The sequence below is a fragment of the Desmodus rotundus genome, chromosome 3 (assembly GCF_022682495.2).
Source record: "Desmodus rotundus isolate HL8 chromosome 3, HLdesRot8A.1, whole genome shotgun sequence".
Classification (NCBI taxonomy): Eukaryota; Metazoa; Chordata; class Mammalia; order Chiroptera; family Phyllostomidae; genus Desmodus; species Desmodus rotundus.
In genome coordinates, this window is record NC_071389.1 from 84,832,812 (window position 1) to 84,859,444 (window position 26,633).

A 26,633-nucleotide genomic window follows, 5' to 3' on the forward strand; every position below is an offset into this window, starting at 1 on the left:
TGCGGGCCTCCCCATCTCCTTTGTCTTTCAGGCTAGTCTTCAGGTTCTGACAAGCGTATGAATTTTTCCCTAAATTTCCATGTAACACAAAGAAAACTTTTGTGCTGGGGTTTGCTGTCTTGCCTGTGGCTTGTGTGCTGTCACTTATATTCCTCTACCAAGCTTGCTGGAAGAAGGGTTTGGAACACCAGCTACTGTCACATGCCTGAAGGAGGCCACAGGTGATGTAGGGAAGTGCCCCGGGGATCTACATTCAGGAGACCTGGGTGTTGGCACCTGTCCCATCATCAACTGGCTCTCAGGACCTCATTTCTACCTCTGCGATAAAAAGGGAGAAGAGGGGACTGATCTAGACTAGGTTTTCTCAATCTTGGCCCTATCGACATCCTGGGACAGAAAATTCTTTGCTGTGGGGCTGTCCTGTGCATTGTAGGATGTTTAGCATCCCTGGTCTCTACTCACTAGATGTCAATAGTGCCCCCTCCAGTTGTGACCAGCAAAAATATCTTCAGACACTGGCAAATGACCTGTGGGGGGTGAGGAGGTTGCCCCCAGGTGAGAACCACTGGTGTCGGTCTGCATGTCTAACCCAGAGCCGCATGTGGTCACGGAGAATGTAGAGCATGGCTGGTACAAAAGGAGACATGCTGTAAGTATAAACATGAGCTGGGTTTTGAACGTTTAAGTGAAAAATAAAAAAAGAGCATAAAATATCTCATGATTATTTTTGTATTAACATATTTTTATATTCATATTGATTACATGTTACAATGACTATTTGTAACACACTGAGTTACATAAAATAATTACAGGAATGAATTTCACTTTTTTTTTTTACTTTTTACAATGTGACTACTAAAAAAAATTGAAATAACATATGTTCCTCGAATTGTGGGACATTAAGTTTCTATTGGTCAGTGCAGGTCTAAATGCCACTGGCTAAAGTTCTTCCTGCTCAGGACATCCAGTTCTCTGTGAATGACCCACCACCGCAGGAGCAGAGCCATCCTTTTCCAGCATAACCTGTGGTTGTGATGGAGCAGACAGCTGAGGCATGACGAATGTGGACACAGGATCCTGTCAGAAATCTCTGGCGCTCACCCCAAGATGCATTTGAGTCTCCGTTCTTCATGATAAACTAAGCAAAATCTGCAGTGTCAGCATTTGGAGGCACTCCCTGCTCCGTCTGTCCACCAGAGGAAGCAGCCCCAACTGTCAACATCCTGCTCTGGTCTGCTGATGGATGCAGCAGACCCGGGACACCCCACACAGCAGCCCCGGGAAGCCTGCCTCCCATGGTGATGTCCCACTCCCCCCACCCTTGACAGAGCCTGGGCCTGCATGCTCACTCTGCCAGCAGGACAGCTGGGTCCTAACAGGAACTACGTCAGGAATTGCTAAGCGCTTTCCACATACATCACCTCTCTTAATTCCCACAACAGTCACGTTAGCTGGACATTAGCATGTCCCTGTTTCATCTATCTGTGGTCAATAGGAACTTTGCTCCACAAACTCAAGTCATAAGAAATGTTCACTTCTTCAGTTTCGTCAAATCAAATCAATTTGATCTTAGCACTTTTTGCCACTATCACTCCTCACCCCAGGTCCTGTAGTTGTTCAAAAGGCAAAGGTACCAGAGTCATAAGCAAAGGAGAACATTCAAGGTGGCCCCTCTGGTTTTCTGTCCCCCTGGTTATCCCTGGTCATCTCTGCCGTGGCTGGCGTGTTACCTCGTGGCCTCTTTCTTGAGAGCTGGGACTAGGACAGCACAGGACTTAAATTATTGGGGCTCCTTGAGGAATTTCCAACACACGACTCTTTGCAGCCACATGAAGCACCCTCTCTGCTCTGCAGCTTCCTCCTCTTACTGAAAACTAACAAACAAAACAAAACAAAAACTGCTAGTCTCCAATCCCCCCCACAGACACATACAACACCCCATTTCCCATGCAACATACCCCATCCTCTGGGCACTGGTTAGCACTGTCTCCTAAAGGACTTTGAGCCTTCAAAACAAAATCCCAGCAAGATACGGAGCTCAGAGACCTGACCTCCTGGGAGTGGAGATGTAAAAAAAAAAAAAAAGAAGTACATATATATATATATACATATATATGTAAAATCAGACAAGATACAGTTTAATCTCTAAATTATGCTGTTTCCACAAGTGGAGAAAGGGAAACTCTGGAAGGTCAAGTGACATTTCTAGTGTCAGAGCAGGGACTCAAACCCAGGACCCCTGACTCCACCGAAACATGTCACGTACAGAGAGCATGTCAGGAGATGAGCCAGAGCCTCGGGAACACATGCTGGTGGCCCCAGGGAGGGCAGCTTGACCTCCAGGACCTGGCCTCTATTTCTGGAAGACTCTCCCCGTAGGAAACTTACTGTTCTATGGCTACCATGCTCCATCTGACCAAGTTAGAACCCATCGTCCTTATTCCCTAAAGCATGGAACTTACTAGAACATTTAAACAAGACCTAGTTAAAAGTTGAGGTTAACACGTACCTAACTAGATTATCTGATTTACAAGATATTTTTCTCTCTCAGCTCTCTACACAAATGAATTTTTAAAAAGTATTCAATAAAACCTAGAGGTGCTCCAGGTTTTCTGCAAATGTGTGACTCCAGCCTCCATATTTTTTTTAAAATTATGTAGCTGTGGATGGAAGCATTCATTAGGAAAGTCAGTTTAGAGGAGGTAGGGAAATAAATATAAGGCTATCTTATCTCGTGTAGTGGTTATCAGCCAAGGTAATTGAATGGCCGATCAAAGTACTCCCTTGTAAAATTATAGAGTCATCTGAAAACTGAAGGACGTTTGCCATATGAGTAGACCCAACTTGTGGGCTGCGCGGGATCTTCTCTTGGACGTCTGCCTCTTCAAGCTGTGAAGTCTGTGAGAACAGCAGAGGCAGGGAGCAGAGGCCAATGCCCCACAGGCAACGGGGAGCTCAGAACCTGATGTAACTTCTCCAGGAGTGTCCTGCAAAGGCTTCTGTTGAGCTTTAAGGAAGAAATGTACTACTCCGCTCCACACTCTCAACAAAACGCCACACAGCCAAGTAATAGAATGGAACCTGTAAAAAAAAGACACATACAGCTTAATAAAATATGGGCAAGTATGAAACAAACAAATAAAAATTAAGTACACTTTAACTACTTACAACACTGGATGCTTGTTAAAAATTTTATCAACAAAAACTGAATTTTATAAACACAAAGTTGAATGGAAAAAGTCAAATGAAAGAGTATGTACTAAATGGTTCTATGTATGTCAGGTTAGAAAAGGGGGGACAAAACTAGCTGTAAAAAACCATATGGAGGTTCCTCAAAAAAATTAAAAATAGAACTACCACATGACCCAGCAGTTCCATTTTTGGGTAGACACAGAAAAGAATTGAAAGTAGGGTCTCAAAAAAAAAGATATTTGTACCTCCATGTTCATAAGAGCATTGTTCACAATAGCCAAAAGTTAGAAGCAACCCAAGTGACCATCTAATGAGTAAACAAAATGTCATATATACATTCGGTGACATATAATATTATCTGGCCTTTAAAAGGAAGAAAATTCAAACTCTAACAATGCTATGAACCTTGAGGGCAATATGCTAAGTGAATAAGCCAGTCAAAGAAGGCAAATAGGGTTTGAATGTATTTTTTATGAGGTACCTAGAGCAGTCAGATTCAGAGACAGAAAGGAGAATGGAGGTTGCGCAGGGCCCGGGGAGGGGGAGCTGGGGAGGGCACAGAGTTTCGGTTTTGCCAAATGGAAAGAGCTCTGCGGGTGGAAGGTGGTGATGGTTGCACAACAGTGTGGATGTGCTCAATGCCAGTGAACTGTGCACTTAAAATGAGAAAGATTATAAATGTTCCTCTTTATGCATTTTATCACAATGACAAATTGTGTTTTTAAAGAGGGAAAAAGAGAGAAAGCAGATAAAACTGAATGGCGATGGGGGATGAGGGCCGGTGATGGACAGGGACAGGGGCGGTACCGGCTGCTGGTCCTGTTCTGCTGCTTTACCTAAGTGCTGGTTGGATGAGTGCTCTCAACTTGTGAACTTTTAGCAAATTATACAATTTAGGCTTCTGGTACCTTTCTGAACACTTAAATTAAATGTTAAAAAAAATGTTAACAGAAATAAAGTCCCAACTATACATGAAAGTCCACAGGATGAAAGATAACCTAAAGTCTGTAACAACATATGATAGACTATTAACTTTCGCTCACATTTTGCTTCATAATAGCTCCTAGAGCTCCCAAGTTTATGAAGCAACTTCTACTTTTGTTTTTATTGCCACCTCTGTTAATGGGCAAGAACAACCACCCCCAAAAAAGTCAGATTTAAAAAAAAACAAACACAGAAAAACCCCTTTCTCCCTGGAGTCCCTCCAAGGGCCGCTCACTCAGCACAATCCAGGCTCAGTCAGTGTGTGGAGTGTTCACGGTGTGCGCTTTGTAGGGATTAGGTAAATCACAGGTGCACCCTTCCCTAAACCAGCCAACAGCTTACTCATTAATCAGGTACTTAACAGGCTGGTGCTCCAAGTTCTCCTCTCGGCCTGGCAGACTGGTAGCTTTGGACTGGTTCCCAGTTTTTGCCGCCCCCACCCCATCCCCTTTTCTACTCCCAGCCAAAACTTCTCTCTGCAGGTATTCAGCCATAAGCCCAGGTCTGTCAGATTCTATTCTCTGCTGGATCCCCGCCCCCCCCCCCCCCCCCCGCCGACAGAGCTGACCTCTCAGGTTTCTCCCCCTGGGTTTTCTCATGCTGTCCCCAGAACTTCTGTTCCCCACAGTCTACACGCGGAAAACTAGTTTCTCCAGAAGACGTCCTAACTCTCCTCTCTCTCTCTCTGCTTTCTCATCTTTCTCCCACAGCTTTTAATTCTACTTTTATTTCAAATTCTTTCCCTCATCTGACTGCAAGCCCAGATGAGGCATATAAGGTTCACAGCCTCTACATTTCATTTCCTTTTGGTCCTTTTAATCCAGCCTTTTAAAAAATAATAGTATTGGTATCTTACGATGTGCTAAGTACTAAGCTCCTCTAATGCTCACATCTTCGTGCACCAAGGAGGACACTGAAGCTAGGAGAAGTCACTTGCCCCAATCCCACAACGTGGTAGAGCCAAGATGCAAGGTGGGCCCAGACGTGGCCTGCTCGCCTATTCTAGCAGGGCTCACATTCTGATAAGCTGAGGTTCTGCGGCTGAGTGCGTCAGTCCTCTTCCCCCAGGGGCCACCACGTTCCAATCTTCCTGGCTTCCTCCAGCCACTGTTAGAACATTAACAGGAAATCACAGAATGTCAGGGACTTAACAAACTCTCAGAAGTCCCCTGATCACACCCTTTTGTTTTAAATATCACACAGAAGACCAGAGCCCTCTGTTTACCTTTGATTTTGCCCACATAAAACCAAGGAGCAGATGTGTGCAGCTCAGCAGGAAACCAGCTTTGGGGAAACACTTCTGTCTCCAGAGTTGGAACTGGATTGAATAAAATGGTGTAGATGAGGAAAGGGGCTAGCTGCTCTCTCTGTGGGGCCTGGGCTGGGCACAAGGGCTGCCCTGCCTTTGGGGAGCCACTGCACACACCTGGGACTGAGCAGGTGCCACCAGGCATCGAAGACAAGCCAGGCCAAACTTTCGGGTCAGTTTAGCAAATAAGAAGAAACTTTATTACTATGATTTTTTCAAAACTTGCTCAAGGTTCTGAGGAAAGAGAAATAACTGCATTCTTTAAAGTTCAGTGGGGGAAGATCTGTTTGCTAGCCTTTTAAAAAATAAAAGAGATTTCTGTAGCCAGAGAGTCAAATCACATTAGAAATTTAAAATGCTTCTCTCCCATGTCTGCAAGGAGTGACCATACCAAAAATGGCATCTAGTTGCTTAAACTTTACATAAAAACCAGGCTCATTTATTCAGCTTCCCATCCAACCCTCTCCATTTTCCGCTCTCCATCGCCCCCCACAGGGCAGGGGAGAACAATGGCTTGGCACCCACCAAGCAGCTGTCCGGATTCCTCAGGAATCAGTGCATTCACCTTTGTGATCGCCAACCCCCATTTAAGAAAAGCCGAAAAAGGCCATATCTGTGCTGTTTTACACTGCCTTTTTCCCAAGCAGATTCACCCTATAAAACACTCTAAACCTGGGAACACTAACTTTCACCCTGGTTCCTGCCGAGCAGCAGAGTTTGTAGCGTGATGCTTGACTTTGCCAGATTTGCACTTACTGAAGAAAAATACAAGTTCCTCCTTTAGCATCTTTCCATCACTTATAGAGAAAAGCTTTCCAGCTACCAAAACAAAACGGCTCCCAATTCTTCCTCCCACACCTACGAACTTTGTTCCTTGATTAAGGCCTGGATTTCCCTCAAAACAGAACTGGACTATGTCCAAACAGTTTCTTCAGGTTCTTCAAACATTAACTCAACAGATGTTGTTTCAAGAGGTTTGCGTGTTCTGCCTCCCTCTGCCTTTGGCCTTTGAGTTGGTTCTTGAGGTGCCAACTGAAAAGTCTGAGGGGTGTGTCAACAGAATTTACCTCATCCCTGACCTCTCCCTCATGCCCCTTTTACCAAGGGAAGGAAGCCCCTCTATGTGCACAGCTGACAGCACTGTGCCTTCCTCTGTGGACCCAACAAGGAGGTGCAAGGGGACAGGGGGAACAGATGAGCAATGGGATAGGTGTGTCCATGAAACATCCAATTATTTTGTGCCTGGCAGTGAAACATTGGACCATCTCTCTCATAGCCAGACACACCAAAACTGCCTGACTTTTGACCCCCACCCCATCCCTGTCTAGAGGAAGGAAGGGTCCTTTGAGCTGGCAGGCAGGAAAGGGCCAGCTTCCTCAGAAAGAATCTTGCTGGGGACCCTCCACAGCAGCCTGGGCATCCATTCCCAAAAGGGCCTGGAAACTTAGAAGGCAGGAGCCATTAGAGGGCGGCATGTGCTAACTCATAACTCAGAGCAGCTCCTTTTATCAGTTCCAGGGCTTCTCAGAGAGGAAAAGCACTAGGGTTCAGTAGAAAAACAAGTTAGGAAGGCAGAAAGGGAGGGGAGTGAGAGACAGAGAAACATCTCTCCGAGCCCAAAGCTGTGCCAGTGAATCGCTGCTCTTGGAAAAGTCAGGGTGCATGTCCCAACACATGCTAGGAATATAAATTGTGCAGATACAGGCTGCGGAGACAAGCCACACCTCCTGGCCCATTAGACTGTATTTGATGGGCTCCTCGGCCTCTGAGCAAGGAAGCCTGTGTGAGTGCCCAGAGCCTCAAACAAGGACGGGTGTGGGAGACTTCAGGTGGGTACTATGTCCTTTGTGTCACTTCACTCTTTAGCCTTCTGGAGCGAGAGGACAAAGGAGCGCCTTGATGCTGGCAGATGCTGGGGGCATGGCTAGGTTTTACAAGGAAGGACGAAATCTGATTCCACCAATCAGAATAGATTATCTTTGCCTGTCTATGAGGTGACCCAGTTCTGAGCCCAGTGCTTGGCTCTGAACAGATGTGTATCACACTCCCAGCTCGCAACCTGGGCCTTGCCAGAGAGGTAAGAACGTGGCATCTTTCCACAGGCAAATTCGAGAGCTGGCACTTGGGCTTCCTTTGCGAGAGCAGCTCTGCTTCTCAAAGGACTCCTGGCAACAAGGACTGGCCTTTGTCCCTCCTCCCACAGCACACCTTTTCTGATTCACCCAGGCGTGTCACCCCAGGGGAGGGCTCAGGCATGCTGAAAAGGAAAACCTGGAGCAGTGGAGTGGGCCATCCAGCAGTCCAGGTCTCCAGAGGCAGGGAGCAAAGAGGACCCATGCAATCTTATTATTCATTTCTTCCCACAAGCTCTTCAGGACAACTCTCATTCATGATGCCAAGGGGTGGGAAGACCTTTGAATGACAGTCTTAGCCCCAAAAGTTCTGGGCAGATTCAAGTGTCAAGCAGGAGGTGACAAGTGACCAGACTTCCAGTGTGGAGCTATCACCACATTGACAGGCCCCAGGGTTTTCACTCCCTTCCCCTGCCTGAGATCCACCCTGGTCTCAGAGCACAGCAGCAGCAGAGGCCTCAGCTCTCCCTGCACTGCCTGGTGCTGTAGTTCAGTGTGTTGCTATGCCTGATGTTTCTTTACAGAGCCATTACTGTTCATTGAGGATCATTCACACATATTCCGTTTTCAAATCCTGCCCATGAAAAGCCAGGTGCAGGACCTGAGCAGGCAACTAGCAAGACTAACGGCGCCAGAAGTCTGTGTGCCCAGCCATTAGGATCTGCCTCTGGGCCTTTCTCCTCCCTCCTCCTCCCATCCCCTGGTTCCAAGTGAAAAGAACTAGGAGCCTCTGAAGCAGGGACATGCTAATTATAGAAGTAACACCATCTAGAATAGAACACACTTGGAACTGAATGGGGAACTTCACGTTATTGGAAGGGCTTCCAATTTCCAACAGTGTTAGGCTAGGTATTCAGACTAGATTTCCCACTGAGGACAATTTAAAAGCTGGACAAAATATAAAGAATGCCAAGTCTTTCTGTTTTTATTTTTAAATTGGGGAGTAGAGAATATTGGCTGTTGCTACAGGGCCCAGTGAAGGACTGAGACCATTCCTTTCTGATCATGCAGGCAACTGAAACAAATCTACTGGTGGTGTAATTCAAAATGCAGATTGGCAGTTATAATTTTCATGGTTTTCATGAAATTCTCCTTGTGTATTATCCAAAAAAATATTATGCCAGACAAAAATTATATTGTAAGACTATTGACGTGATTTATTTTTTGAATTATTTATTTAAGACTGATTCCACCTAGCTAAAGAACACAACTCTGTTATACTCCTTTGGAGCTCCTCTTGTCTGCCTAGCTGCTCCAGCATTCCTATATAGGGGCCACGGAAAGCCCCACCCAAGCGGTCTGCAGGATGCCACTCAACTCCCCTCCAGCACTCCCCTGTCTGTATTAAGCTACTGTTAGATAGTCTTTTGATCTGAGCTGTTAGATTTTTACTCCATCTCACCAGTAAGGTCTTATTCTTCGCTGTCAGTAATTTGGGGCATATTCTTCACCTTCTTCATCACATTTCCTCATGTCTAAGATGGTATTAGTAATAATAAGTACCTCATAGTGTTGTTGTAAAGATTAAATAAGATAATGCAGCTAACACATTGGGTACCATGCACCCAGCCAAGTAGTGTTAGCTGTTGTTGTTATTATTATTATTAATGTTGGTATCAATCACAAAAAGTTATGACTGGCAATTTGTTCAGCCAAATATCCAATGTTGGAATCGCATTTGAAACAGTCCACCAGGCACCAGCACTTTCCCAATGAGAGGGACATACTACTACCACAGGGAGCAGTGCAGTCCTCTTTGGACACCCTTGACCCCTGCAATGCACTTTTTTTCTTTTTTTTTTTTTTTGATGTCTAGAAAATTCTTTTTTTTTTAAATATATTTATTGATTATGCTATTACAGTTGTCCCATTTCCCCCCCCTCACTCCACTCCATCCTGCCCACCCCCTCCCTCCCAAGTTCCCCCCCTATAGTTCATGTCCATGGGTCATACTTATAAGTTCTTTGGCTTCTACATTTCCTACACTATTCTTACCCTCCCCCTGTCTATTTTCCACCTATCATCTATGCTACTTATTCTCTGTACCTTTCCCCCCTCTCCCCCTCCCACTCCCCTATTGACAACCCTCCATGTGATCTCCATCTCTATGGTTCTGTTCCTGTTCTAGCTGTTTGCCTAGTTTGCTCTTGTTTTTGTTTTAGGTGTGGTCGTTAATAACTATGAGTTTGCTGTCATTTTTACTGTTCCTATTTTTTATCTTCTTTTTCTTAGGTAACTCCCTTTAACATTTCATATAATAAGGGCTTGGTGATGATGAACTTCTTTACCTTGCCCTTATTTGAGAAGCACTTTATCTGCCCTTCCATTCTAAATGATAGCTTTGCTGGACACAGTAATCTTGGATGTAGGTCCTTGCGTTTAATCTTGGGTAATGTAATTATGATGTGCCTTGGTGTGTTCCTCCTTGGGTCCAGCTTCTTTGGGACTCTCTGAGCTTCCTGGACTTCCTGGAAGTCTATTTCCTTTGCCAGATTAGGGAAGTTCTCCTTCATTATTTGTTCAAATAAGTTTTCAATTTTTTGTTCTTCCTCTTCTCCTTCTGGCACCCCTATAATTCGGATGTTGGAACGTTTCAAGATGTCCTGGAGGTTCCTAAGCCTCTCCTCATTTTTCCAAGTTCTTGTTTCTTCATTCTTTTCTGGTTGGATGTTTCTTTCTTCCTTCTGGTCCACACCGTCGATTTGAGTCCCAGTTTCCTTCGCATCACTATTGGTTCCCTGTACATTTTCCTTTGTTTCTCTTAGCATAGGCTTCATTTTTTCATCTGGTTTTCGAACAGATTCAACCAATTCTGTGAGCATCTTGATAACCAGTGTTTTGAACTGTGCATCCAATAGGTTGGCTATCTCTTCCTCGCTTAGTTGTATTTTTTCTGGAGCTTTAAAGTGTTCTGTCATTTGGGCCTTTTTTTTTTTTTTTTTGTCTTGGCGCGCCTGTTACTTTAAGGGGCGGAGCCTTAGGTGTTCACCAGGGTGGGGTAATGCTGGTCGCTGTGCTATGACGCTGAACGTGGGGGAGGGGCTGAGAGGGAGCAATGGCGCCCGCTTCACTCTCCTCCGGATTTCAATCTTTCACTCCACTATCCACAATCAAACTGGGCTCCTGTGGTGCTGGTTCCCGAGTGGGTGGGCTTGTGCACACTCTAGGCCCCTGTGGATCTCTCCAACGACCTCTCCTGTGAGGTTGTGAGTCTCTCCTGCTGCCGCCCCAACCCCCACGGGGCGTTTTCAATCAGAGGTTTGAGGCTTTATTTCCCCAAGCTGGAGCCCTGGGTTACATGGTCTGCTTTGCTCCCCGCCATTTGTCTGGTTTATCTGTGCACGAATGTGGGGCCGCGGGGTGCTACCCGCCACTCTGCCTGCCCCATTCTCGGCCACTCTGAGTCCAGCCCTCTCAGTTTATCTGCGTGAATGTGGGGCCGCAGGGTCTGCCAGTGGTCAGACTGCCTGCCCCGTTCGTCCCACACTCCGCCAGTCTCGGTCCCGCCATGGCCACGTGAGTCCTCTCCGCCCTGGCTGCCCATCTCCGCCCCTCCTACCGGTCTGGATGAATGTTTATTTTTTATTTCCTTGGTGTCGGACTTCCTTGCCATTCGATTTTCTGTCAGTTCTGGTTGTGCGAGGAGGCGCAGTGTGTCTACCTACGCCGCCATCTTGGTTCTCTCCTTGCAATGCACTTTTTTATGTTGACAGTGAAGTCTGACACCACAGAACTTAGTCCTCCGCCTTGGAACTGTAAGTCTACGTTCTCTTCCTCAATATTAGAATATAGTTATCACATCCTTTTTCACCTCTTTATCCATACCTGTTTTTTTTTCAACATTGCTTCCAAGGAGTAGTCTCAAGCCCTTCGCCATCCTGGCTCCACTTGGCAGCTGGATGATTGTCTGTTTCATCTTAAGTTTGGTGCCTGCCCAGCATGGCTCACTGTACACACCGTGCTTCTCAAATGCAGCCTAACCTCAAATGAGCCTTTGTGAGGAGGGTACCACACTTGTTGGTGGCTCTTTTTTACTGTGCTCTTAGCTGAAAACCTTTTAAGTCTTTTTCACTGCTCAGCCATATCTCCCCCGTCCGGGTCTTGTGCCATTCATTTTCTCACCACGTGAAAAAAGAGACTATTTTCTTATCAGATTCAGCCCATCTTTAAGCCTTCCAAGATGGTTTCAGGTCTTATTGTTTGGCCCACAAATTTGGCTGAGTGACCTTTACGACTTCATATGAGTAACACATGATGAAATGTTGAACAAGACCTGGCTGGAGAGCCCTTCCTTCTGAGAAGGCTCAGCTCTAATGTTCAAAATACTTCCCCTCAGTTATCATCACAGCTGTCCTGCCTCACTGCCCTCTGTCTCTAAACCATTTTCTGCCCATTCTAGAACTTCTAAGTGAGTGGTAAAAAGGACATCAAAAGCCTAGGGGAAGAAAGAGGGGAGGGGAAAGGGAGAGGAAAGCTTGTATAGGAGCAGGGAAAGAAAAGAAGAAAAAACGGAAGCACAAAAATGTAGAGGGACAAAAAGCAAAGAAAAGGAGTGAGCAAAACATGGGCAGTAGGAGAGAAAAAACAAGCTAAGACAAATAATTGTATAAATCAAAATGTGAAGAAGGAAGAAATATTAGAGGAAGTAGCTATAAACTAACAAAAGAATTTTAAGTACAGCCATTGTAGAAACAGTATGGGGGTCCTACAAAATTAAAAATAGAACTAGCACGTGATCCAGCATTCCCACTTCTGGACATATATCAAAAAAATAAAAATAAAATCAGGATCACAAAGAGTTATCTGCACTCCCATGTAGTCAGGATATGGAAACAAACTAAGTGTCCTTTGTCAGATGACTAGATAAAGAAAAAGGGAGATTATATATATATATATATATATATATGGTTTACCTTTGAGCAACACAGGTGTAAACTGTTCAGGTCCACTTACACATGGATTGCTTTCAATAAATACTTGTACCATTTTCCACTCATGCTTGGGAATCCACAAATGCAAAGGGCTGACTGTGTGCATTGATCTATGCCATTTGATATAAGGACTTGAGCATATGTGGATTTTGGCATCCATGGGGAGTAGGGGATTTCCTGGAACAAATCTCTCAAGATACCAAGGGAAAACTTAAGGTTTTGGGGAGTCAAAAGTTATACACTGAATTTCAACTGCTTGGGAGGGGTCAGCATGCCTAATTCCTACATTGTTCAAGAATAAACTATAAATATAAATATACATGAGGGGGAACCCCCCAAAAAACATAACTATCTTCTGGAGGATGGACCCCTTGTAGTACAGGCTTCCCCCACTAGATGAGTGTTCTAGGAACCCATCTGTACCAGTGTGCCAGCCGGTGTTGTTGTGAGAGCTGCGTTTGGCTTCAGTGACTTTTTTTTAAGACCCTTTGAACATGTTTGCCCATTTCATGCTGAGTGATTTAAGAGCACACCTGCCCACATTGTGCTGAACATTCAGCAGTTTTTAACCAAAAACAGCATGACCCCTGTACCCCACCCTCCCTATTCAGTCAATATCACCCCAAGTGACTTTTTTTGTTTCCCTGGATGAAAAAAGTCCTCAAAGGGAAACGTTTTGCCAATGTGGAAGAGATGAAACAAAAAAATTGCAGAAGTTCTAAAAGGCATCAAAATTGATAAGTTCAAAAACTTTTTGAGCAGTGGAAAAAACATTTTGATAGGTGTATTGCATCAAATGGAGAGTACTTTGAAGGTGACTGAAGTTTAAACATGTAAGAATAAATACACGATTTTTAATAAATAAATTCCAGTTTTGGGGGGCCCCTCATATATACACATACCTACATATATAGATGAAATATTATTCAGTTTTAAAAAAGGAGGTCTTGCCATTTACAACATGAATAAGTCTGGAGGACATTGTGCTATGTGAAGCCAGACAGAGAGAGAGAGATACCATATGATCTCACTTATATGTGGAATCTAAAGCAGCCAAATTCATAGAAACAGAATAGAACGGTGGTTGTCATGGGCAGAAGAGAGGGGAAATGGGATGGTGTCCGTCGAAGAGTTTCAGTTATGCAAGATGATTAAGTTCTAGAGAAAAGTACAGATGTAATGTAGTGCATGGTAACTATAGTACTATACACTGGCAAGTCGCAAAGAGGATAGATCTAGAGTGAAATCTCACCACATACACACACACACGGTGGCAACTATGTAGAGGTATGGGATATGTTATTAACTTGATTGTAGTGATCTTTTCACATGTGTACTGTATCAAAACATCAAGTTGTACACCTTAAATACATATACACCTGATATATGTCAAAGATGTTTCAATAAACCTGTTTTAAAAGAATTTTAAAAATGGAAAGCAGAAAATATAGTACAACAAAAAGGACAAGATGGAAAGAAGGAAGGGAAGCAGAAAAGATAGAACACCATTGTAACAGGCCATTGAAGATGATGGGGCTACCAGACTGTGATGTCCTCCAGGCCAGTCCTATGGCCCCAGCATGGAGACTGAAGTACCAGGTTTTCATGCATGTACCCAGGGTAGTTGATGGCAACCTCACCCAGACAGAGGCAAGAGATTCCCAACCACGACATGTTTGATCTAAAAGCACTGGTTTCATGCCCTGACCAGTGTGGTTCGGTTGGTTGGGCATTGTCTCACAGAGGGAAAGTTTGCTGGTTTGAGTCACAGTCAGGGCACATGCCTGGGGTTGTGGGTTCGTCCCCAATCAGGAGCATGTCAGAGGCAACCCAATCAATGTTTCTCTCTCTCTTTCTCCCTTCCTCTCTCTCTAAAAATAAATTTTAAAAATCTAAAATAAAATAAATAAAAATATTGGTTTCACAAAAAGATGTTTTCACTTCTTGAAAATTTGTAGGCATGGAAAATGTATGCATCGTGGTTTTCTGAGTACAACCGCCTGGAAGGGCAAGGCTGCGTGAAAATAAGCCTCAGAAACAAACCCGTTCTTACTAGATTATGTAATTCAGAAAGAGCCCAGCATCTCTTCTCATCTGACGCTCTCCAGACATTTGAGGATGCAGCCTTTTGACAGATGTTTGCTAAGTGGACAGGTTATGCCTGGAAGGAGAGATCTGCACGTTCTGTGAACTAGCCCTGACCACTGGGGGCAGATCTTGGCCGCTCCACACTGAGCACCCACAAATGTGTCTCTCAGGCCCACCTGCTTGCTGCCTTTTGCAGGCATCAGCATATTTCTGGATCACAATTTCTCCCTTTGGCAACCAGAAATGACTAGGATAATAATGATAGCACATGGAGTTGCTCTGTGAGAGAGTGAAGCCATTTCCTTGTACATGTTCTGCATGTTACTTCACACCCATTGAAGTTTGGTGTGCTTGCTGTGTTCTAATAGCCTCACATATCTGCAAAACCAGCCAAAATAAGAGAATATCGTAGAGCATAAAATGCTCAGGAGGGATATCTTTAAAGGAATGCTTCCTAAATATTCTTTGTGCAACTTTAAAGAAGAAACATGTTTTACATCCTTGTCCAGCACACACACACACATGCACACTCAACTTAAACAAACATTTCGTGAAACAATATTTAATTTTATATGCGATACATACAATATGGTATTATATATTGTTTCTTTTTTTTAATGTTGAGCATAGCTTACTATAGGTTACATCTCAGAGTTTGTAAAACATTGGCTAGGGAGCTTCCAAACAGAGTGACAGATTGAACACACACAGTTCTTTAAGATCCTATTAAAATGGTAATAAAGGAACAAAATGGTATAAACCCACAAGGTCAAAGGGCACAGGAGGGGATATCATTGGATAGGAGACTTCACGTTTTTAAAAGACAGAGCACCAGGTCTCCATCACAGTGAATAACAGGAAAACCCACACCTGCTGTAGCAGCCACTTTGGGTTGCCTACCAGTAATGTTTTATCCTTTCTTGCAATAGGATTCCAATTATGTTTAAAAATCCCCACATTCCACTGCAAAGTCATGTTGTCATGGAAGACCAACCCCCATCTTTAGTTCCAGGCAGTAAATCTTGATTACTTTAAAATAATGACATTAATTTTATCCCCCTTGTCCAGTGGTTCATTTAGAATGGCCATAACACCTTATTTTGGACATGGGGCCATGACAGAAAGTCTGCCAATAATCAGATTAATTTTGGGAAATATTCTAAAGTTTTTAAAAGAGTCAGAGGAAGAAATAGTCTCAATTCCTGCCTCTAAAATATAAGCTACTGACATATTTTGCCTACAAAGGGAGTCACCCAATGCACCTTGGCAGAACAAATAGATTTTTTAAAACCTGAGTCCCTGACAATGTACATTAGTCACTAAGTTAATCACCAGAGCCACTTTATTTCAGGTTTTCTTATTATGCAAGATAATTAATCCACTTGTTTTATGAACCATTTTAGTAGGGCTTTCTTCACTTTCAGCAAAGCGCCCTGACTAATACAAGAAGACACATCATAAAATTCCACTACACTAGGAATAACTTCAGAAGCCTAGAACCTCCAAGGAAGAAAAAGCTAGGTCATACACAAGAGAACAAGAGGGAAAATGTATTGCATAGCAAGTATAATATTGGATGCCAAAAGAATAATCAATGACTTCAAAATTCTAAGAGAAAACAATTTTCTATCTTGAATTCTATAATCAACCAAACACTCAAGAATGAAAGGAGGTAAAAGCATTTTTAGACATGCAAGGATTAAGAAAATTTATCTTGCATACACTTTATCCTAAGAGCTAGTAGTTTTGGGGAAAGAAAAGGAACCAGTGAACCCAGTCAGCAGGGTAGGAAAGCAGACAACTATGCTGCAGCCCTTGAGAATAACCATTCCAGTGGGAGCAGAAAGGAGGAGACATCCAGGAAAAAAATAGACTTGACATTGTAGACAATGTGGCAGATCAAATGACAAAGTGATAATCTGGAAGAAATTAAACATATTAATCATCTATTGTTGCATAGCAAATTATCCCAAGACGTATAGACTTAAAAGAATAAAGATTTATTAGCTCACAGATTCTGAGGGTCAAGGATGTGGGAGCAGCCTAGCTGGGTGATTCTGGCTCAGAGGCCCTATTGAGGTTGCGGTCAAGATGTCAGCTAGGGCTCCAGTCAGCAGAGAGCTTGCCTGGGACTATGGGTTCAGCTTCCGGTGCAGACCACCAGGTAGCTGCTGGCAGGAGGCCTCAGTTCTTGCTGGCTTTTGGCAATGGGCCTTGATTTTTTTTTCGCACATGGATCTGTCCATAGGGCTGACTAAGTGTCCTTACAACATGGCAACTATTTTCACCAGAGCAAGCAATCTATGAGAAAGACCAAAGAGGAGGCTGTAAGGCCTTTTATGACTTAGTATCAGAAGTCACACATCATCACTTCTGCTGTGTTCTGTTTGTTAGAAGCAATTCTCTAAGAATAGCCCACATACAAGGCAAGAGAAACAAGGCTCTGTATTTTGAAGGGAAGCATATCAAAGAAATTATGAACATATTTTTAAACTGCCACAGATAGGTATATAAAAATAGCATGCAAGTAATAAATGATGCAAATATCTAACTTAAAGGAAAACAAAAGGTGATAAACACATATCATAATACACTACTCAGATTTGCTATAAAAGAATTGACATAGTTTTGGTATTATAAACATTGATTAATAATTTAATTAAAAACACTGAAATAGCCATATGAGCAAAATGGAGAGAGATGAATTAGAAAGTATAAGAGAGTTAATTTCTAATTAATCCTAATAGAAAGTCAATAAGTGTTTCCTATAATTGATAAATTAAAAATAGCAATATAATAAAGACAGTGTAATATTAGCCTAATTAATTAATTAATTAAAAACAGAATAGAGAACCTAGAAACACACTCACACAAATATAGTCAACTTTCTTTGACAAATTTTTGACAAAGACAAATAGCTTTCTCAAAAAATGGTATGCTGGAACTACTAGACATTCACATGCAAAAAAATTAATTAAGACATGAATATTACATCTTTCACAAAAATTAATTCAAAATAAATAATAAATCTAAATGTAAAATACAAAACTATAAAAGTCTTAGAAAATAACACAGTAAAAAACATAAATGGCTTTTGGTTTGGGAATGACTTTTTAGATACAATACCAAAGGCACTATCCATGAAAGAAATAATTGATAAGCTGGACTTTATTAAAATTTGAAATTTCTGTTCTGTAAAAGACAATGTTGAGAGAAAAAGAAGATAAGCCACAGATTGGGAGAAAATATTTGCTAAAGACATATCTGATGAAGGACTGTTATCTAAGATATATAAAAATTCTTAAAATTCAACAATAGGGTAGCAACCCAATTTAAAAATGGGCCAAAGAGCCAAACAAACATCTCCTCAAAGAAGGTATAAAAATGGGAAATAAGCATATAAAAAGATATTCGACATCTTGTGTCATTAGGGAAATCCAAATCAAAACAATAATAAGATACAACTACACACCTATTAAAAAGATTAAAATTCAAAATATTGACAACATAAATGCTGTTGAACATGTGGCAATAAGAACTCTCACTCATTGTTGGTGGGAAGGCAAAATGGTACAGTCACTTTGGAAGACAGTTTGTCAGTTTCTTTACAAAACTAAATATTCTCTTACCGTATGATCCAGCAATTGCACTCCTTGGTATTTGCTCAAATGTGTTAAAATGTATGTCTACACAAACCCTGCAAATGAATGTTTATAGCAGTATTATTCATAATTACCAAACTTGGAAGCAAGCAAGATGTCCTTCCATAGGAGAATGGATAAACAAACCATAGTACATCCAGAAAATGGCATACTATTCATCACTAAAAACAAATGAACTCAGCAGTTCCTCTTCTGAGAATATATCTGAAAAGAACCTGAAATACTAATTTGAAAGATTATATGCACCCCTACATTCACTGCAGAGTTATTTGGAAGCAGTCCAAGTGCCCATCAGTAGATGAGTGGATAAAAAAACTGTGGTACATTTATACAATGGAACACTACTTGGCTGTAAAAATGAAGAAAATCTTACCTTTTGCAACAACCTGGAGAACATTATTTTAAGTGAAATAACACAGTAAGAGAAAGACAAGTACCATTTATTTCACTTACGTGTGGAACCTAATGAACAAAATAAACTAACAAACAAAATAGAAACAGACTCATGGATACAGAGAACAGACTGACAGTTGTTGGGGGGAAGGGCATTGGGAGTGTGGGTAAAAAATGGAAGGGAAGAATTAAACAAAGATAATAAAACTAATAGACCTTAGACAAAGTATGGTGATTACCAGCAGGAAAGGTAGAAAACAGTAGAGGGGGGATAAATGGTGATGGAAGGAGACTTGCCTTCTGGTGATGATGGACATATACAATATACAATATACAGATGAGGTATTAAGAATTGTACACTTGAAACCTATATAACTTTATTAACCAATGTCACCCCAATAAATTCAATTAAAAATAAGCTTTCAAGCCACAGAAATGACATAGAACCCTTAAATGTTTATTACTAAATAAAAAAGCCAATCTGAAAAGGATTCCAACTATATAACATACTGAGAAAAGCAAAACTATGGAGATAGTAAAAAGACCATTGGTTGCCTGGGATTGAAGGGAGGGAGGGAGGAGGAGGCAGAGCATGGAGGATTTTAGGGCAGTGCAACTACTCCGTATGATCCTATCATGGTTGATACATTTGTCCAAACCCGCAGAATATACAACACCAACAGTGAATCCTAATGTAAACTGTAGGCTTTAAGTGATTGTTATGTGTCAGTGTAGGTTCATCAATTTTAACAAATGTATGAACATTTTGGTGGAGGATGCTGATGGTGAAGGAAGTGGGGAAGGGGGTGCATTCGGTGTATGGGCAATCTCTGCACGTTCTGCTCATTTTATCTGAGGACATTGTTTTCACTGCTTTTAGAGAGAGAGGAAGGGAAAGAGAGAAACATCATGAGAGAGAGACATATTAATTTGTTGCCTCCCATTGGTGCCTGGACCAAGGATCGAACCTACAACCTAGGTATATACCCTGACAGGGAATCGAACCCGCAACCTTGTGGTTATGGGAGAACACTCCAGCGAACTGAGCCATACCAGCCAGGGCTCTGCACATTTTTACTGTGGACCTAAAACTGCACATATTTCCCTAACGCCATGCTCACAACCTCCTTACTATCAACATCCGGTTCCAGAACAGTACGTTTGTTACCATTGATGAACCTACATTGACCTGACATGTTCTAATCACCCAAAGTCCATTGTGTCAGTGTGTAAATTACCAGGAGTGAAAATTTCCCCAAAAGGCCTCCCCTGGATAAAACACAGGGAGTGAAATAAATTTTTGTGTGTGTGAAGAGCATGGGGGCAAGTGTGAAAGGAAAAGAACAAGGAATCCTATGCCTCATGCCAGAGCCCTTAGCTCCCTTAGCCCCCTGGCCCTTTTTCACACTGCCTTACAATATCAATCCCTCCTCTGCTCTCCTTATCCTTCCTTCCCACATCCTGATGGCACCAATGGAGGAAGCTCCCAACCATCTGTGCCACGGACCCCTTGAATACACCACTAACCTTGGCCAGGCAAGCCACGATGAGGAAACCTGGTCTCTGCTCAGCTCTCTCAGTCCTCACAACAGCTAAACCTCAAATATTTTTCATCAAGCCCCATCACATCCTTGTCTTTCCCCAAAACAGGTGGCCTTGCTGCTTACTGATCAAGGAAAGTAGGGCTGTTAGTCACATAAGTTCCCTGAACTTCCTGCTCCAGGCTCAAAGAGGAGCCCTGTCCCCTCCTGCTTCCCCCTTTCACCTGTCTGATGACCTCATTCTGTCTTCCCTCCCTCAGAATCCTCTCTGTTTTCTCATCCTCCCCACCTCCCCTTGTCCTGTGTCTCGCCATCAAGATTCTTACCAATCCCTCGTCCAAGATTTTCTCTTCTCTTGGCCTTTTTTGGGGCTCCTAACCTTTTCCAGACACACCTCTAATAGAAACAAGACAAGCTCTTAAGATAAATCAACCGGGGCCCCTCACAATGAGTGACAGAACTGCTATAGCAGACAATTTGGTTGCTTATCAATAGGGCTTGTCTTTCTCTTCATTGCAATAGGAAGTGAAAGCAAAGTAAATACCATCACAACCATCCTCCTACCTAAAGCCAAGCAAAACAGAAACCAGCCGACAAAGTCCTCCCTCATTCCATGCACTACCTCTACTCCTGCCCTTTGTCTCTCTTCTTTGCCAAATTCTCTATAAGTAACTTTACTCCGTGTCTTTGTTGCCTCACTTTCCCACCTCCTGTAGGCTGACTTCTGGCCCCAGCACACCTTCATTGATAAAGCTCTATTCAACTCACCAGTTAGCACTGAGTTTCCAAATTTAATGGACACTTTCCTTCTCATCTTAATAACTGCCTGCAGTGTGTTGACTCGTCACTCTTCCTTCACGAACTTTGCTTCTCCTCAGGCTTCCAGAACCCCTTCTTCTCTGGTTCCCCCTCGCTCCACCCAATAACCCCCTTGTCTTCTCAGTCTGTTTCACAATCCCCATTCCTGCAGACTGCTGCTCCATGTTGGTTCTTCCCAGAGCTCCGAGCTGGTTCTCTTTGTGTCTCACTTTACACACTCCTTGTGAGCAAACTGAACTTCTACACACTTTCATATACCCCACATACTTTCGCGACTCCTAAATTTGCATTTTATTTTAACTATCTCTGCAACAAGGCTCCCCAAAGGGGATGAAACTGGAAGTTCCAGTCCCAGAAGTAATCCAGGTACCAGCAATGGCCAAGTCCTCAAGGACAGTAAGAAGAGCTGAGGAGAGCACTGCTGGGACCTGTGGCCTGAAGACGTGGTCTCCCTTTGTTTCTTTTCAGGAGTATTCTGTGGTCTTCATAGATTCAGTGGGGTAGGGGGAGAGCATGGTAGGATTCACAGGCAGACAGAGAGTCTTAGCGTAGTGCTGATTTCAGGCTCTCCTGGATAAAAAAAATCAAATCTCTCTGGGCCTTCCTTTTCTGGCCCGTGGGCTCCACACTTGACCACAATAAACACCCTCAGCTGTTCCCAAGCATATGTTCCAGCTTCAGTCACACAAGTGCAGTTTTTAGCTCTCTAGTACAAGCAGGCATCTGTTTTAAGCCTTATTTGGGGGTGGGGGAAGAAGGGAGATTTTGTGACTCATTTTACACGAAGAATCCACTGAACTGAGCATTTTTACTATTTGATGAGTACAAATAAAAGCCATAGTCACTGTGTAAAAGAGATGTTGCAGGGAACACAACAAACATAAACATAAGTGTCTACAAACTGCAGCCTTGTCAATGGGCCTTGCCCCGTGACATCCTGACCATCAGCTGGTTAGACACACACCTAGAAGCATCGTTTAACGTCATCTATCAGAACTTAGTCATTTAAAATGTACTAGAAACTAATGCAACACTTTAAGCAAATGGATCAAATGAAAAGCAAATCATTTCTGTTTAGTGACTAATAATAAAATAATAAGGTTATGTCCACTGTAAAAATGTCAGCAAGCTGGGAAAATGTTAGGAGAGCAGAAAATGATGCAAAAAGACAGAAATGGAGCGCCTGGGAAGAATGCTACCGCTCTAGTGGCAGGATGGTGAAGGAGTCTGTGTGCCCTGTTGGAATTCCCCTCGATTGCAGGCAGCTTCCAGGGAAGCCACTCACAGGCCCAGTGGGAAAGATGAAGGACATCAGCCACAGGCAGCAGCAGGAGAATGGTAATGTGTGTATTTACATCTGTGACCTAAAGCCCCCTGGCCCTAGCAGGCATGTATGCAGAGTTCAGAAGGTGACAATAAAGATGGTGTCAATACCACAGGGCAACTGAGGCCTGAGCAGCAGCTCTACTTCTCTATTTTTAATTATCATCTATAACATGAGTTCCAAGTTTATATCCCAGCCTTGACCTCTCTTCATATCTCCAGACCATATATCCAACTGTCTCTTTAAAACATCCATGTTTAACTCTGGCCAACGTGGCTCAGTTGGTTGGAGTGATGTCCCATAAACAGGAATGTCACCAGTTCAATCTCCAGTCAGGGCACACGCCTAGGTTGTGGGTTTGGTCCCCAGCAAGGGTACATGTGGGAGGCAACCTATGGATGTTTTCTCTCTCACATCAATATTTCTCTCTCTCTCTCTCTCTCTCCCCCTCCCTTCCCCTCTCTCTAAAATCATTAAGCATGTCCTTGGGTAAGGATAAAAAATAAAATAAAACATCCACAGTTATGTCTATATGTGTTTCCAACCCAAAGTGTCCAAAACCTAAGTCTTAATCTCCTCACCAAACTTGGTCCACCTCCAGGCTTCCCTGCTTCAGTGGCATCACTCACCTGCTCGGCTGCTCACACCAGAAACCTGTAAGGCTCTTTGATTCTTCCCACTGTCTCACCACCATTCTGAGTCCATTCACCATTCTCCACGTTCATGTCCTCCACCTTGACCAAGCCACCATCATTATCTGCCTGGATTTCCAAAACAGTCACCTAAGTTGTCTCCTTACTTCCATTGTTGCCTCTACCCCATAATTTATTTCCAACACAGCAGACTTTTCATAAAGCCAAAGTCAGATGGCTTCCCATGGCACTCAGGATAAATTCCAGTTCCCAGTGGGCAGCCTCCCAGGCACCCAGGGTCTGGCCCCTGCCTACCCCTGCATTCTCCTTTGACACTTCAACCTGCAGTGAAAACCTTGCTGAGTTCCATTCCCTCAGAGCTCTCTCGAATCTGCCAGCGCTTTTCCAAAGAGAAATCAAGCTCCCTTTCAGGCTACAATGCAAATTAGACTTTGGTTTATCTCCTAAGAACACCAAACTCTAAGGCAATCCTGTAAAATCTTTTGCCCTCTTTAAAATTCTTGAAAAGCAGTTGCTGGTTACCAGCCAGGATCTCTGCCCCTGCTTTCCCCGCCCTGTCCCTCCAGCACCATCCACCACCTCTGGTCAACGACACAGCTGGGCTCTGCCCCTTCAGAAGCTGATGCTCCAGTGAGGGTGGTAGATTTATGGTGCAAGGTTACATGGTGCATAAATCTGGGCCGCAGAAATCAAGGACTGTGACGTTTTTACAGCCTCTTCTTCCAAGCCCCTGCACGGATATGAAGCAACTTGAGGGGTGAACATCTGGTTTCACTTTTTTATTCACTACCACAGCTCCCATCTGACAAAACTCTCAATCTTGCCAGGGTTCTGGTCACTGGCTGAATGAATGAGCAGTGAGACAGCTCTCTGCTAGAGATCTTGCTTTTCCTGTCTCTTCACGGTGTAAAAAAACCAGCAGAAGTGAAAAGATCACTCCTACTGCATTGAAACAAAGCATTTGTCTGAGTCAAGGCCTGGGTGGCAACCTGCCAGTTTGCTAGAAGATAAGAAGGGACATTTCTGGGGTAGGCGAGGGAGAGCCTCCTGGGGCCTCTTTATTAACAGAGACTGTGGCCAAGACTGATGTACAGTGAATGCTGGGACTTGTAGTCTCTGTGGGCAAGATGGCTGTCAAGCAAAGTGGTTGCTGGCCATGGTGTAGGACACATACATAAGCTCCTTTTCGCCACAATCTATAATCTTGGACAGGATTTACCGAAGTTATAATTACCATTGTAGCTAAAGGTCACGTTGGGAGAATGCATTCCAAAGAAACGAGGCTGCTCTGCTCAGGTGCATCATTGCTGGCTTGTTCTACATGGTTTCAATAGACTCCCTCCTCATGACAAGGGACTTTCTTTTCATTTGATGTAGATGTTTACAGCATACTGGAGCCGGTTTACTGAAATGTGCTCCTCCTTGCTTGTGCAGTCAGGTGCCAGTCAGGGTAATATACCAGCAGGAATGATCAGAACAAAGAGAACAGAGTGTTGGATCTCCCCATCTCTAACAGTTAGGCACAGTTCATCAGAACCAGTGATGAGACCAGTAATTCTTCATCATTTACTCCTTAAACTATGCATGGTCCTAATGTGCCAAGAAAGAAAGAAGGCAAAACAAAGTCTACATGGAGCACCACACTGTGGCCCTATGAAGACAACCAGAGAACCAGATCTGCCTGTGGGTCTCCAATCCACTCTCTTGTCAGGATCCCAAAAGCAGACTTTAGGTAACCCCAGCTCAAAATCCCTCCAAAACTCTCATGGCCTATTACACAAGCTCCTCTCAACAAATAGGCTTTTACAGCTCCATCTCACTGCTCTCCTAATTCACATCCTACATTCTAGTCAAGGCTGGTATTTACTAACGCTAACAGTGACCATTTGTTGAGCACTTAACTATGTGCAATGAGCTATGCTAGGCATTTATGTCCATTATCTCAATCATACTTCAGTCCTGTAAGGTAGACACTGTTATGTCCATTTATCAGATGTTGAAATGGAGGCACAAAAATTAAGATCTTCTACTACCAACTATCATCAAACCTGAAACCAAGCAAGTAGGTAGTTCTGCTGGAGGTAACCACACAGCCAAACAGACAGTCACCACAGGAAATGCACAATCATCTGCCTCTAAAGATCCCTCTGTTGTCTAGCAGCCCTGCCAAGTGGCTCACACTGTACTCCCACAGTTGGATCCCATGGCCACACACCACCACACCCATCTCCTCCCAGTTCCTCTCCATCAATGACGTTCCTCTTCCCGGGGCTACACTCTGGCCTCATGAGGGGAACTTTAAAAAATACTGATGCCTGGGTTTCAACCTGCAGATTCTGATGTGATGAGTCTGAGAGGTCATCCTGGGCATGAGGAGGCTTATTTTTTTTATTTTACTATTTTTTTAATACTCACTTTAAATACAAGGATGTTTTTATTATTATTGATTTTAGAGAGAGAGAGAGGAAGTGCAGGGAGAGAGAAAGAAAGAAAAGGAGGGAGAAAGAGACAAAAACATCAATTGGTTGCCTCCCCTATGGTCCCCTACTGGGGATCAAACCCACAACCCAAGTGTATGATCTGACCGGGAATCAAACCTGCAACCTTTTGATGCACAAGACAGTGTTCCAACCAACTGAGTGACCCAGCCAGGGCAAGGAGGTTTAAAAGCCTCCCCAGGTGATTCTAATATGTGAGCAAGTTGAGTACCACTAACCTGGACTTATAATTCATTTGAAAAACAGAAGGTACCCAAGGGAAATCCAAAATCTCCAGATTCCCATCATGAGCACCCAACCCTACCTTCTTCCTTTCTATTAGAGAGGAGAAAGCACCCCACCAAAGATCAAAGGACTTCCCGAGGACTTTAATACCTCATTGAACTCTCTTACTCTTCTCTCTCCTTCTTTTCAATCCCCCTCTCTCTACTGCAGCCCTGCCCTAAGTATTAAAACAATTTTTTAACCTTCCATTTATTGCCATCAACACAGTCTGTGTCTACTTTCTTTCCTTCCAAATGTTCACCCCTTAACCCAATTCAATCTGAGCTTCCTTTATACTGCTGAAACACTTTGGTCAAAGTCACCAATGGTCTCAATGTCACCACATCCAGCCATCTTACCAGCACTCCAACTGTGTCAATACAGGAACCCATTTTCTCCACTTGGCTCCCTTAACTTCAGTTTCTGGAGTTTCTCCCTCCTCTCTGCCCCATTCTCAGCCTTCTTTGCCACATTGTCCTCTTCTACACAAACCCTAGAAGAAGGAAGAAGGAGTTCCCCAGAGTTATGCTCTAGGCCCTTTGCTCCTCTTATTTTTTGTCCCTTGCCTAGGTGATCTCATCTACACCCATATTTTTCATGCTTACAACCCCCAGATTAATTCCACAGATGTGCATGCACACACACCTATTTGAAGTATCCATTTCACCATCACAAAGGCATCTCACATTTAGCATGTTCCGACTCGACTCTTCCTCCTCCACATCACATCTCTTTTGATTGTCCCAGCTCAACCTAATTGCAATCAGTTTCCAATCCTGTTAATTCTACCACTTTAGTGTCTCTCAGATCTGTGCCTTATTCTGTCTGTTTTAGGGCTAGATC

The 26,633-nt window shown here is 43.3% G+C and overlaps 1 long non-coding RNA gene across 1 annotated transcript; it reads right to left on the reverse strand.

Moving 5' to 3' along the window:
- Positions 1 to 26,251, reverse strand: LOC139440794 (uncharacterized). Its single transcript, XR_011651001.1, has 3 exons — positions 26,150 to 26,251; positions 5,193 to 5,283; positions 1 to 3,081 (listed from the first exon to the last, which is right to left on the reverse strand). It is a non-coding gene; the product is annotated as an uncharacterized lncRNA (long non-coding RNA).
- Between the last annotated feature and the right edge of the window lie 382 nt (positions 26,252 to 26,633).